This window comes from Pezoporus wallicus, unplaced genomic scaffold (genome assembly GCF_028554395.1).
Source record: "Pezoporus wallicus isolate ANWC-B61680 ecotype Strahan unplaced genomic scaffold, APGP_CSIRO_Pwel_v1 contig_8341, whole genome shotgun sequence".
Taxonomy (NCBI): Eukaryota; Metazoa; Chordata; class Aves; order Psittaciformes; family Psittacidae; genus Pezoporus; species Pezoporus wallicus.
In genome coordinates, this window is record NW_026638083.1 from 1,327,544 (window position 1) to 1,339,815 (window position 12,272).

A 12,272-nucleotide genomic window follows, 5' to 3' on the forward strand; every position below is an offset into this window, starting at 1 on the left:
CTGGGTTATTCCCTTTCCTCGGCTGGATAGAGGAGGATGGTCAGACACTGCTTTGCCTCCAGTCCTCTGGGCAATGACCTTTCCAAACCCCTGCTCTGTTTACCCTTTTGAGCTCTTAAACCCAGGTATCTCTCACTTTTTATTGACTGTGAAGCCAGTGCTTTATCACCACACTGTCTATCACCGGGGAAAAAATGAATGCCCTAAAAACCGTGAAGAGTTAGTAGTGGAAGGGACTGTGATTATCCACATTTATTCCACTTTTACAGTTAAGATCAAATACCTGGTGATGTTGTAAAAAGCAGTTTGAACGATCCCATATTTCAGCCTAACTAACATGAAAAGACATGTCACTGCAGAGCTGGCTGGCTGTTAGTGGGGTGGCCATGGTTGTCATTGTGGGGGTCTTCTGAAGAACTCTCCAGTGCCTGTACCACAACCTACAGCATCATCAAGCAACATCAGATTTCACGGCAGATACCATTAAGCCGGCTGTCAGGACTCACAGTGTTCCTCCATCGAACCACACATTCACATGGAGCTCAGCAGCCTGAACCCTTGGTTGTGTTTGCGTATGTTTTGTCCCTCAGTTCAGTTCCAAGCAGGTAATTTGAGGCTGAGGGCACAGAGATGCCCCAGGCTCTGCAGCCAGCTTAAACACAGGGATTATTAAAGATTCCTTCACCCGCTCTGTTCCGATGGGCTGGATGCTCACAAGAGCCGGGCTGCAGGCATGAAGCAGAACTGACCTCTGGACTTCCTAAGAACCAGGCACCATGTCCAAGAGTATTTACACTGAAAGAATATTTAACCTCTGACTAATGCTGCCTTTTACACCGTATTTCGTAGCAGCTGGGCAGTGGGTCTGGACCGGCCAATTTCTCTTTGCTTGTAATTAGCTTCACTTTTCTGCTCTCCTGAACAAGCATTAGGCTTTCCTCTAGGAGTATAATCCCAATCAACGGGAAACCTGTCTTTGCTGGGATGCCACTCATCTTTCCGGGAGGCTTTAGTTAAAACCCAACATTGCTATTAGCAGCAGATCTTAGAGAGCTTTTTGTGAGGTGCCATTCCTGCAAACATTCACTCTCATTTTGGGCTATTAGTCTCGCTCCGGAGACACCGCTTAACATTCCACGACAGTGTGAGCCAAGGAGCATTTGCAGGAGTCAAGGTTTGAATTTCAAATCACAGGGGTACCAATGACTTTGAGCCTGACAAACACAAATAGATGTTTTAGCATCTAAGCTACATTTTATTTTGATTTGTCCTGTCTGACAATATTGGTGTCTACATAATAGCATCAGTGTAATAGGTAATAGCTGATTTCAGAGACTGAATGACGTTCTTAGACAAAATGATGTTCTTAAAGAAAATGATGTTCTTAAAACCAAGCATCCAATCAATGGGAAGTCAGAATAAAGTTAGGGAAATGTTCTGCTGCTGCTTCCCTTAAAAAAGGGAAGAAAAGCTCAAAGCCTTTTAAAGTTTGTTTTGATTGTGTGTATTTTATCCAGAGATGGCACCAGGATATAAAGCTAATTTCTTCCAATTGCTATCTGCCTTCTAGCCAGATAGATTTTAGTGTCTTCTAGGGATATAAAGCACATCCTTCTCATGGGAACCTTCTTTTCAGATGGAATGAGAGATTCACACCAATGAAGCTGGTGATTTTTCTATGGCTTTCAGAGCTGTAACTGTAGGCAATCCATCCTGGGCAGCACACACTATCCCCTGCTGTCCTCTGCCTCCGGCATGTTACTGGGCACAGAAGCCCTTGGAAGACAGAGTGGTTTTGCACTCTGGCATCCAAGCATACACTGGCAAGGTACAGGGCAAGCAGAACACACTAAGGAACGTGGAAGGCAGATCCCTGAGTGGGAGCCCCAGGCCACGGCCAAGCACCAAGAGAATGAGTAACACTGACACAGGGAGCAACAGCACCTCCACAGCCAGCCCCATCCTGAACACATCCCCAAATCCCTGTGCAGGAAGCTGTGTCTGCAGGATCCGTGCAGCAATGCCTGACAGAAATCCCCCCTGCAGTCCCCATCTTCCCCAACGTACAGGTAGGAAAAGGAAAGATACTTTTAAAGATCACCTCACTGGTTTTCCCCACTCTCTCCACATCTCCGTCCTGACTCACACTGATAACCCATTTCCAGGAATGAGCCGTCTGCTTTTCCTGGAGCACATACAGCTCTGCTACCCCGCTGGGACCCCGACCCTCTGCGACCAGGAGTTAAACCATGCAATACCAGGGTGCACAGCACCACTTCTCCAGCTCGTGTTCTCAAGTGCGAGTGTCAGCCCTGCGGAGTTCAGGCGATGCCAGGACAGTGCCTTCCAGAGCTGATGTCAAAATGGTTATTAAAATTGACAAACTGTGAAAAACTCTTTCAAAAAAAGCCCAAATCCTGGCACTGCCCGCAATTAAATTACAGGCACAGCCTGCTCGGGGGGTGTGGGTGAGCACGGAGCCAAGCTTCCATGCAGTCCTTATCCACAGCCTACACCTGCTGCTCCCTTCCGAAAGTTTAACTAATGAACAGAGCGTACAGCCCAGAGGATTTCAGATAAGGGAAAGGTCAGAGCGAAGACTCGGGAGTGAGGCACAGACTGAACAGGGTTCATAAATGACAGCACTATTTTAAACCTGAAATTAATTCTTTTCAATAAATTAGGGCGAGAGAGCATCCCCCCAACCCAGCGAGTGCAGCTCTCCCTGGATAAAGGCTGCTGGTGGGAGCAGCAGGGCACGTCCACTCAGGAATCAATGCTAACACCCTAAAAAATTAATCTCTGACAATTACTTCAATGGAATAGAAATGATTTTATATAAATCTGTGTATAGCAAGAGCTGATAAAGTATCACAGTGATACTTGGAGTAAGTCCAGACTGAAGGAAGAGGGTTTTGGCTGTTTTACTCAGGGTTGGTGTGGTCTCTCTGCCCTTTTTGTGCCTCAGTTTCCCAACTGTGGACATGGGTCCTTGTATCAGTGAATCCAGTAAAGTTCCTAGGGTCTATTAACGGCTAGTTATGGTTACCCAGGGCTGACGATAGGATGTGGCTCCCTGAAGATGGAAACACAGGCTAGTCTGCTTCAAGTGAGAGTCATGGTTTGTGATCTCAAAATGTAGTCAGGATGGCATTCTCCAGGGAAGGGAGGGACAGCTTTTACCAGCAAATGTATTGGACTCAGAGGGTGTTCATGAGTGCAGATGTGTTTACACAGTATGCCCTGTGGTACCTGCAGCACAGATCTGGCCTTGGTGGCTGTGTTCTCTGTGACACACACCGGCTCCAACAGACCTTCCAGCCTAGAGAGCAGACGGGGTGCAGGAACCTCACACCCATCTTCTCTTCAGGGGGTGAAAGCTCAGCTCTATATTTGTTCTTGCCTCTCTTGTCTGTGACAGCAAAAGAACAAGGTTGGCTTTAAAAATGGCTTTAACCTGACAGAGGGGAGATTGAGATTAGATAATAGGAAGAAGCTCTTCCCTGTGAGGGTGCTGAGGCGCTGGCACAGGGTGCCCAGAGAAGCTGTGGCTGTCCCATCCCTGGCAGTGCTCAAGGCCAGGCTGGACACAGGGGCTTGGAGCAAGCTGCTCTAGTGGAAGGTGTCCCCGTCTGTGGCAGGGGATTGGAACTGGATGAGCTTTAAGGTCCCTTCCAACACAAACCAGTCTCTATGATTCTAAGTTTAAAACCCTCTAACTGCCATAACCAACACACAAGCTTCCACCAGAGAGGTCAACCAGCACTGGTTTTCCTAACATTTGATGGCTGACTTCTCTCAGAGAGATTAAATTAGACCCAGTACATCACTGTGACCAGAAACTCTTCCTACCATCTTCTGGACTGGACATGGAGATTCCCGAGTGAGCTCTGTGAGCAGCCCTGGCTGGTACATGGGTATCTCCATCCTCATCTTCTACACAAGGGAACCAGAGGGGAACTTGACCAAAAGTTTCATATGCAAGAAGGGAATGGAGGCAGCACCAGGGACCGCTCTGTGCCCTGATTCAGTAGCTGTGCAGTAGGAACCATTTCCTTCTGTAACCAACTTATTTTAAATCAATCTAGTCAGGCAAATGCAAAGCACTGACACAGATGCACTGAAACTGGTTTGATCCTGGCCTGAACAGGATTAACTTGCCGCAGTTATTAACCAAATTAAACTCCTGCTCATCTTCATTGCAAAAAGGGCTGCATTTTACACTGAGAGTTGTGCAGAATCTTCATGGAGACAGAATCCCTGAGGATTTTCCTTTGCAGTGGGCATCCAGGGTCACTGCACAGCTCCTCACAACCTGCCTCTGCCTCAGTTAACTGCTGAGGTAGGAGTGTTTCTGTCTCATCTGCAGTTTCACTCCGTTCTTAATGTGCAAACCTACATTTGAAGCCATTAGCCTGCACTGATCACAAGAAGAGTTAAAACTGGACACATGATGCAAAGAGCCTGAGCTGATGTAACTCGATTGCATTAAAATAAGCATAGTGCCATGGACACATCTTCTGCTGCAGATCTCGCCCTGGTTCCACTGCTTACACCCAGTCCTGGCTCCTGCCTTTTCCACTCACTTTGTGGTTCCCCAGTTCCAAAGGGTTAAATCTGCACAGTGGAAAACAGGAATTCTTATTTTGCTTTCTTCTAGAAAATTCAGTATGTTTTGATCTGGGAAGTCTGGGGTTTCATTTTGTTCCTGCATTTAATTTCTCAAAACACTGATTTCCACAAACAGCTTTTCTTCCTGTGCTGGAATATAAACGCATCCCTCAAGACAGCAGAGCCTGCACCCCCCAGCCCCACCACCCATCCTCTGAACTGCCCCTGTGTCAGTGCCACTAAACCACTTTTCTTATCCTGACAGATGCTGAGCTTAGGTCAAATCCCTGGGAATACCCGGGGCCAGCGTATGTTCTCATCAGCAGAACTGCAATCTGCTCCTCAGCTGAAGAGCCCGCCCTGGACGTGCTCCATCGCAGCCAAAGCCGGACTCCGTTCTGGAGGGGGGCATGTCCGTGGGCACACGCGGCTGATGCTGGCAAAGGGCACTGCACCTTCTCTGGTGAGGAATTAGATGAGGCAAAGAGAAGGGACAGAATATCACAGACTCGCACAATCATGGAATGGTTTGGGTTGGAATGGACCTTAAAGCTCACCCAGCTCCAACCCCCTGCCATGGGCAGGGACACCTTCCACTGGAGCAGCTTGCTCCAAGCCCCTGTGTCCAACCTGGCCTTGAACACTGCTGAACTCTGTGGTCCAGCTCTGCAAATTCCTTCCCAACATCCACTGCCCTCACTTTGCCTGTTCCCAGCCCGCTGCCACCTCCTCTGCTCATTCCCTACACCTCTCTTCCTGCCCAAGACTCAATCAGATGTAACACAGGTTTAAGAAGAAAACCAAGCAACTAGAAACCCAGCGCTCCCCAAGAAGAAGGAGGGACCTGGACCTGCAGCATCCCCGGCGTGGGGAAGGGCGGAGGCTGGAGCAGGCTCCCAGCAGGTACCAGAGCCTGCCCTCAGCTCCCAGACACAGCAGCCAGCACTGGGACAGGGAAGGCAGAGGGGAGAAGAGCGGATGGTGCTGCCGGGTGGGCAGGGAGCAGGCAGTGCCAATGGGATGAGGGGACTCACCTGGCCGGGTGGCAGGAGTGCCGCCTCTCCTCCCCGCCAGCCTCGGCAGCACCAGCCTGCCTGTCTTTATATCCCAACCCCCAGGAGCAAAACTGAAAGCAGCAGCAGCAGCGCGCTTCCCAGATGAGCACCGCACTGTAAACACGGGAAAGCAAAGTCCAGCCCAGCCCAGCCAGTCCCAGCTGCTTTCCGCCTGCCGTCACCAGAGCTGCACAGCGAGCACTGGAACCTAACATGGCTCTATAAACCAACCGGGAATAACGAACAAAGTGGCCCTGGACTGTCCTGTCCCTCCTTTCCAGGACACGGCTGACCCCAGGCATCTCTGTTCCAGCCCCGGAGGCAGAGCAGGGTTCATGCAGGGCACAGGCAGGACAGGTGATTCAGCTGAAGCTCCCAAACCAGTTCAGGTGATGGGCGAGCTGCTTTCAGCTGAGCTGTGCCCCCTCCCCAGCCAGGAGCCCAGCCACTGTCCTCATTGGGTGTCCCCTACCCAGGCCAGGTGGGGCTGCAATGGGGAAAGGCCTCGGGGGACCTCATCCAGTGCCACTTCTCCATCACTCCTCTAAAGCACAGCTGCCCTTCTCAGTGAATACCAGCTTCAAACTGCGAGCTGAAAAGCTCCATTTGCTGTTATCAGCCCCCCACTATTACTCCTCTCTGCCTGTGCTGTATTTGTAGGTCCCTGACTTCGTCTTCCAGACCAGTCCAGTTGCTGCCTCCTTCTGAAAGCTGGGCACACACTCACACACATACACCCTTGGGAATGGTCTCACTGGGACGTGTTCGGCTCCAGCCCTGCCTGCAAGGCTGTGCGCATGCCTGTGTGTGAGGGCTGTCTTTCCATTAGGAAATCAACAGCTTGTCAACAGGAATTACACAAACGGACCCTGGCTGACTATGAGCAACTGAGCACACTGTGAGTAAGTCACTGCCTGACCTCCAGTCCTATCTCATTTACAGAGCACAAGGCCAATTCAAATTGCTGGGCTCATGTGTCAGCAAAGGGGTGGGACATGCACAGTACTGGTGCTGTGGTGACTTCCAAGAAGTTAAAACAATTCCCAAGTAAGTAAAATGTTCCACAATTCCATCCCTTCTTTGAACACTTCAGAAAAGCCCAGCTGGTGCGGATCAGGTTGGCCGCTGATGGGGGGTAATGCAAGGATAACACAGTTACTCTTCCCCCAATGCAGAGGGATGGGTTCAATGTCTGCAGTCTCCAACCCACATCTTCTGCACAAACCAGCTGCGCCACAGCTGCCAGCAGCACATCCAGAGCCTGGAAAAGCTGCCAAGCACCTCTCTGAACTGCCCACAACACACATCCATGTCCAGGAATGATGGGATCAGAACCCAGATTTCTTGTTTACTTTTGTTTAGTTTTGTGTTTTCACAGAGATGAGAGCTGGTGGCAAGGGTAACCCCAGTCCCTGGGCAGCAGGCAGTTCTGGCTGGGGCTGGCAGCAGAGTATGTGCTTCCCACAGTGGTTCACACGCATCGGGCTCAGCCCCGCTCTGATGGGTTCACCTCGAGGAGGGAGAGCCGAGGCTGAGCTCCACTCTCGTGTCTCCCACCCCACTCTGCTGACCCCAAGGGGTGACGGTGCCAGGACAAGCACCGATTTCCAGGGCAAACACCATGTATTTAGTCCCAGCCAGAAGCACGGGTCACTCCTGGCACAGGGTTCCCTTAGAGCCCTCCTAGTGGAAAAGGACACAGCCGTCGGAGCGGTCGGGTCGCTTGGACAAAGCACATTTTCCTCAGCAGACACATTCCTGCCCACGGTGAGTTAATGAAAGCCTTTAGCGAAGCTGCTTGGGAAGATGAATCACTTTACTCCCCTTCTGTTTTTACTTTAATAACGACCAATGTGATTGTCTTGACAAAAGGAAAGCAGCTGGGAGGAAGCTCGGGAGGAAACCCAAACTGGTTCAGTGCCTGCCTGAGACGTAACGTCAGACAGTGCCTGACCCAGACCCTCCTCCTGCTCAGACAGTGAGATGCAGCCAAGGGATGAATGTTAAGTCTGAATGCTATTGTTTGGAGGAAGGCAATAAAACCCCCTGCGTTAGGTTGATGTGCCATCCCTGAGTGCAGTCCTGGTGCCTTTGACATGTGCCTCCTCTTATACTACCCCGTAAACACTTTATTACCTTCTGCACTTTAAGAAACAAAAATGCTTTTCAATGCCTTTGCCTGTGGAAGTGTGAAAGCAGCTTCTTCACAAACCCAGTGACATCCCAAGTGCAGCCAGAAAGCACAACTTGAGTGGCTCACCACGAAGAGTTCCACGACGTGAATTCCCGTGTCTCTGAGGATGGGAGATGAGCCACATGCTGCAGTTTGGACTCCGCAGCCCTTTTATCTGAGTTGTTTTTCAACTTCGTCCTTGTCTCGCTCCATGACAGTTTTGAGATTTTTGGCATCCTAACTGCAGCCTGGCTTGTCAAGCTCACCATCAACAGAGCCTTTGTATGTACGTGAGAAATGAGAATAGAGACAAAAATAGTTATTAACTTTGCTTTTAGAATACTAAACAAGCAGAATGGCTGAGTTCCAGGAACGGGAGGGGTCCGAACCACTTCTGATCCACATCTGTTTAACAGTGCCCAGCACTGCTGGCTTCACTGGAGTTGCTCCTCAGGCTTGACAAGGAGGGCTTTCCTCCTCACACTTGTTCTATGACCACATTAGCAGGTAGCCCAGTACAGCAGCCAGAGAAGCAAACCTGAAGCAGGAAGAGTTGGTGCCCTGTCTGTACTCCCCAGTCCTCCCTGGACACTGACATGGATCCTCTCAGAGACCTCAGCTTTCCACATGCGAGCAGGAGCAACGTCCATCCCTCTTGGTGCTCGCAGGGCTGTGCGGAGCCTCTCGTGCTTCCAACACGATGACGCTGCCTTGCTCTAAATCAGATCCAGACAAACTGTTTCTCAGAGACCATCCCAGCTTGCTGCAAACACTTAAACAAGTTCGGAAACACTGGGAACACTGGACTCCATTAAAGAGAGGCGATCCATGCCAAGGCTGAGAGAACAAGAATGTGACCTAGCGGGACTGCCTTGGCTTGCAAATGGCTCATGGACAAAGCTTGCTCTTTCTCCCTTGCTTTCCACTATTGCCAAGCAGCGCCTCACTCCCTTTATTCTGGCAAGTGTCTTAGGTAAAATGTACAAGAATTTATATCCAAGGCAGTGAATTTGAGAGCAGAAGATGGAAAACGGCGCTGGGTGACAGAGTTCAGCAAAGCGCCGGAGCGAAACCCTGTGCACAGCCCAAGCAGAGAATGGACAAACCCTGCAAAACTACTATAGTGAGGCACAACACCAGGGCCCAGCACTGCAGAGTGCTCTAAAACTTGTGCCACCCTTGGAAGAGATGTGAATTATAACTGGGAGTAACAGGCATGGCGCATACTCACCCACCACATGGTACTTTCCCCATACTAATAGACCTACCAAAATCAGAGCTGTTCAAGCCCATGTAAGAACACTAAAACTCCAGCTACTTGGGCAATTACTGTAAAATACTTTCAGGCAGTTTTTAAAGGCATTAGCAAGATAAAATGAGGAAAAGACATACTGCTGTTAAAAGGTGTGTTAAACACTCGCCTTATCATCCAGCCACTTTATTTTAATGAGGTTTGTTTTACTTCCTCTGGTATTTGCTTTGTGACACTGTGTGAGTCTCAGAGCATTTCTGTGTGAGATAAAGGATTCTGCTTGAGCACACTGGGGCTGGCAGTGCTGCAGCAGGATGCTGGTCAATGCAGGCACCACTCATGCCCTGTGTCACCACAGGCCAGCAAAGCCTCTGCTTGCATCCCCTAAAAGCTCTGAGTGCTGTAGACCAGCCACGCCAGGAGAGAGCCACATGCCCATCCCACAAGCAGGAACACAGCTCCATGGTTTTTATTTATGGTGATATTAAATATGCAACAATCATTCCCCTACATCAGAGTAATAAACATCACTGCTCCATCTGATGTGGAACCAGGAAGCGTGCTCCTCACATTCACAGAGAGACAAAACGCTGAATTATTTATGCTTTGAATAGGAACAAATACAGAGAAATAAGTTAATTTGGTACAAAGCAGCCGAGCAGATTCAGGGCAGATTATTGTACATCCTTCAATCAAAACGTACTCTCCCGTTACTCTAAACTATTGTTTCTCCTCCAAAAGTGGGTTAAAGAATTGTAATTAAGGGATCAGCAGAATCATTTCTGACAAGTTGTTTTAGCTCTGACTATACATGTATAACCACCATCCCTGTAAATCCTTGTGCGTTTACTGGGATACAGCATCAGCCTGCACAGAGTGTTAGGAAAGCAGTGCCTGGATGGCTTTCAGGAGATGAGTCGATTCAATCGGTTGGTGGGAGCAAACCTATTCCCAACTTTGTTCTACAAAACTCCTTCCAAAACAAAACAATTCCATCGTGGTAACCAAATACCAACAAAGTGGAGGAAAAAGAGAAACTGAGCTGTTCTGCTCCATAGCTGCACTTCTCCTTATCACTAATCCTACCTAAACAGACTTTTTTAAAGCCAGTATCTGTCCATCTCAGCAGTGATCTACACTACTGCCCTCTTCATTACAGAGTGGAAATAACCCTGCAAATGGCAGTTACAGAATCATAATCACAGATTGGTTTGTGTTGGAAGGGACCTTAAAGCTCACCCAGCTCCAACCCCTGCCACGGGCAGGGACCCCTTCCACTAGAGCAGCTTGCTCCAAGCCCCTGTGTCCAACCTGGCCTTGAACACTGCCAGGGATGGGGCAGCCACAGCTTCTCTGGGCACCCCGTGCCAGCGCCTCAGCACCCTCACAGGGAAGAGCTTCTGCCTAAGAGCTCAGCTCAGTCTCCCCTCTGGCAGGTTAAAGCCATTCCCCTTGGCCTGTCCCTACATGTCCTCAGTCACAAGTCACAAAGCTGTCACACAGGGTTTTGGCAGTGGCAGGGTGCTCTGGTGGTGCCGGTGCCACATTGTCCCCCTGCTTCCAGCCACTCTCCCTCTGGTCTAGGCAAGTCCTTGTAAGTACAACCAAAATCTTGGATCCAGTGTCTTCACTGTACCTGCACGGGTTTCTTTATGTTTTATTCAGCATTCCCCTGCCCATACAGAAGGTTGTAAATACCAGCACGTTGATGAGCTCGTATTATCCTCATTATAGCTATTAACCAAGGAGGGCTGTGAAGTTTCGGGGCTGTTGTGCAAGCCTGCACCCCGGGGAGCAGCCACAGTCTCATCCTCATTCCCAGCCTCTGCTGTCTGAAGCAGAGGAAAAGATCTCTGCTCCTGGGGTCCTGTTTGGCAGTGCTGGGCCTCAGCCCTGCCACTGATGGATCTGAAACATCCCAGAAAGCCCAGTCATTAAATGAAGGAATGAAAGAAACCCCACAGCTGCGCAGAAACCTTCCTACTCGCCATAGAAATGCAGAATCACTGTTACACCTTCCACCCTGCCCGGAGACCTACAGCCAGCATTAGCCAAGTGTTTGTCATGCCCTGCTGACATTTCAAGCTTGACAGGAACGAAAATCCAGAGGGAAAGTGGAGCAATTGCAGGAGGAATGACAAGAATTCTGGGACAGGAATGCCTTTGGAGACTGATTTTTCATCAGTCACATCGAGCCCTCTACTACCCACGCGTGTGTGCATGTGCTAGGGAAGGGGATGAGATGAGGAAGAGGGGATGAGAGTTGTCCTTCCATTTCTCACCAGTTTCTTAACTTCAATCCTTCATTCTGAGCATAAGAACTAAATCAGGCTCAAGGAAGGAAAAACTTAATTAATCAGTGGTAGCCAAGTGCAAAGTGCGCCTGGGGTCAGCTTCATTACTGCCCTTCCCTTTGGAGGTGCAGGCTTTAGGGATAATCCCTGTCTGCTGCAGAAAGACAACTGGTGCCTTGCGTTTTGTAGCAGTAACTAAATTTGAAGGTCTCTTTTCTTTCCACTCATCTTTCTAAGACTTCATGTTGTCACTGCAATATAACTGAGGGCCATACATAGCCCAAGGGTTTAAAACGCCATGCACGGTGTAGGTGACACCATGGAGAAGCTCCGTGTTGTACCTTGCAGACTCCCCAGGCAGAGGCTTTTGAACACATGGTTTACACTGATCCCAGTGAAACTGGGATTTACTGGAGATGAGGGAAGGCTGTGTGGTACCCCGCAGAGGTAACAGGCCAAGGAACCTGCTTATTTAATATCTCCACATCCACAAATCTGCTGTTCAATCCCTGGAACTGAATCATCACAGCAATTTATTATCTATGTGGACAGAATCACTCAAGAATTTAACCAATACCAACAGCCAGCAATCATCTGATTAAACACCAGCAACATCAATGCCCCTCAGATCTGCAGAGTGTTTTGATTGGGCTGAGTGCTGGGTCCCAGCCAAGCTGGAAATGTTCCCACTTCTGTCCCAAAGGACTGACCTGAGTCTCAATGCAGAGGGGTGGAGGAATATGATACCTCCTGGTTCGCATTCAGGTTGATGCTGGAGTGTTGTGACACTCAGCCTGTTCAGCCTATAAGAGACTGCAGGGCACAAGGACTGTACGTCCTTGAGAAAGACAAGAGCTGTTCAGGCCACAGGGCAGCACTGGGGAAAC

At 49.5% G+C, this 12,272-nt stretch overlaps 1 protein-coding gene across 8 annotated transcripts in view; it reads right to left on the reverse strand.

The window, feature by feature from the left end:
- Positions 1-12,272, reverse strand: part of DAB2IP (DAB2 interacting protein) — a 167,433-nt gene that overhangs the window by 47,897 nt on the left and 107,264 nt on the right. Inside the window, exon 1 of one of the 8 annotated variants that reach the window (XM_057409059.1) lies at positions 5,646-5,657. The exons of the other annotated variants lie outside the window; for them this stretch is intronic. The gene's annotated coding sequence lies outside the window, so the exon portion shown is untranslated. Of the gene's footprint in view, positions 1-5,645; positions 5,658-12,272 lie in introns of those variants that run through there. 8 annotated transcript variants of the gene reach the window in all.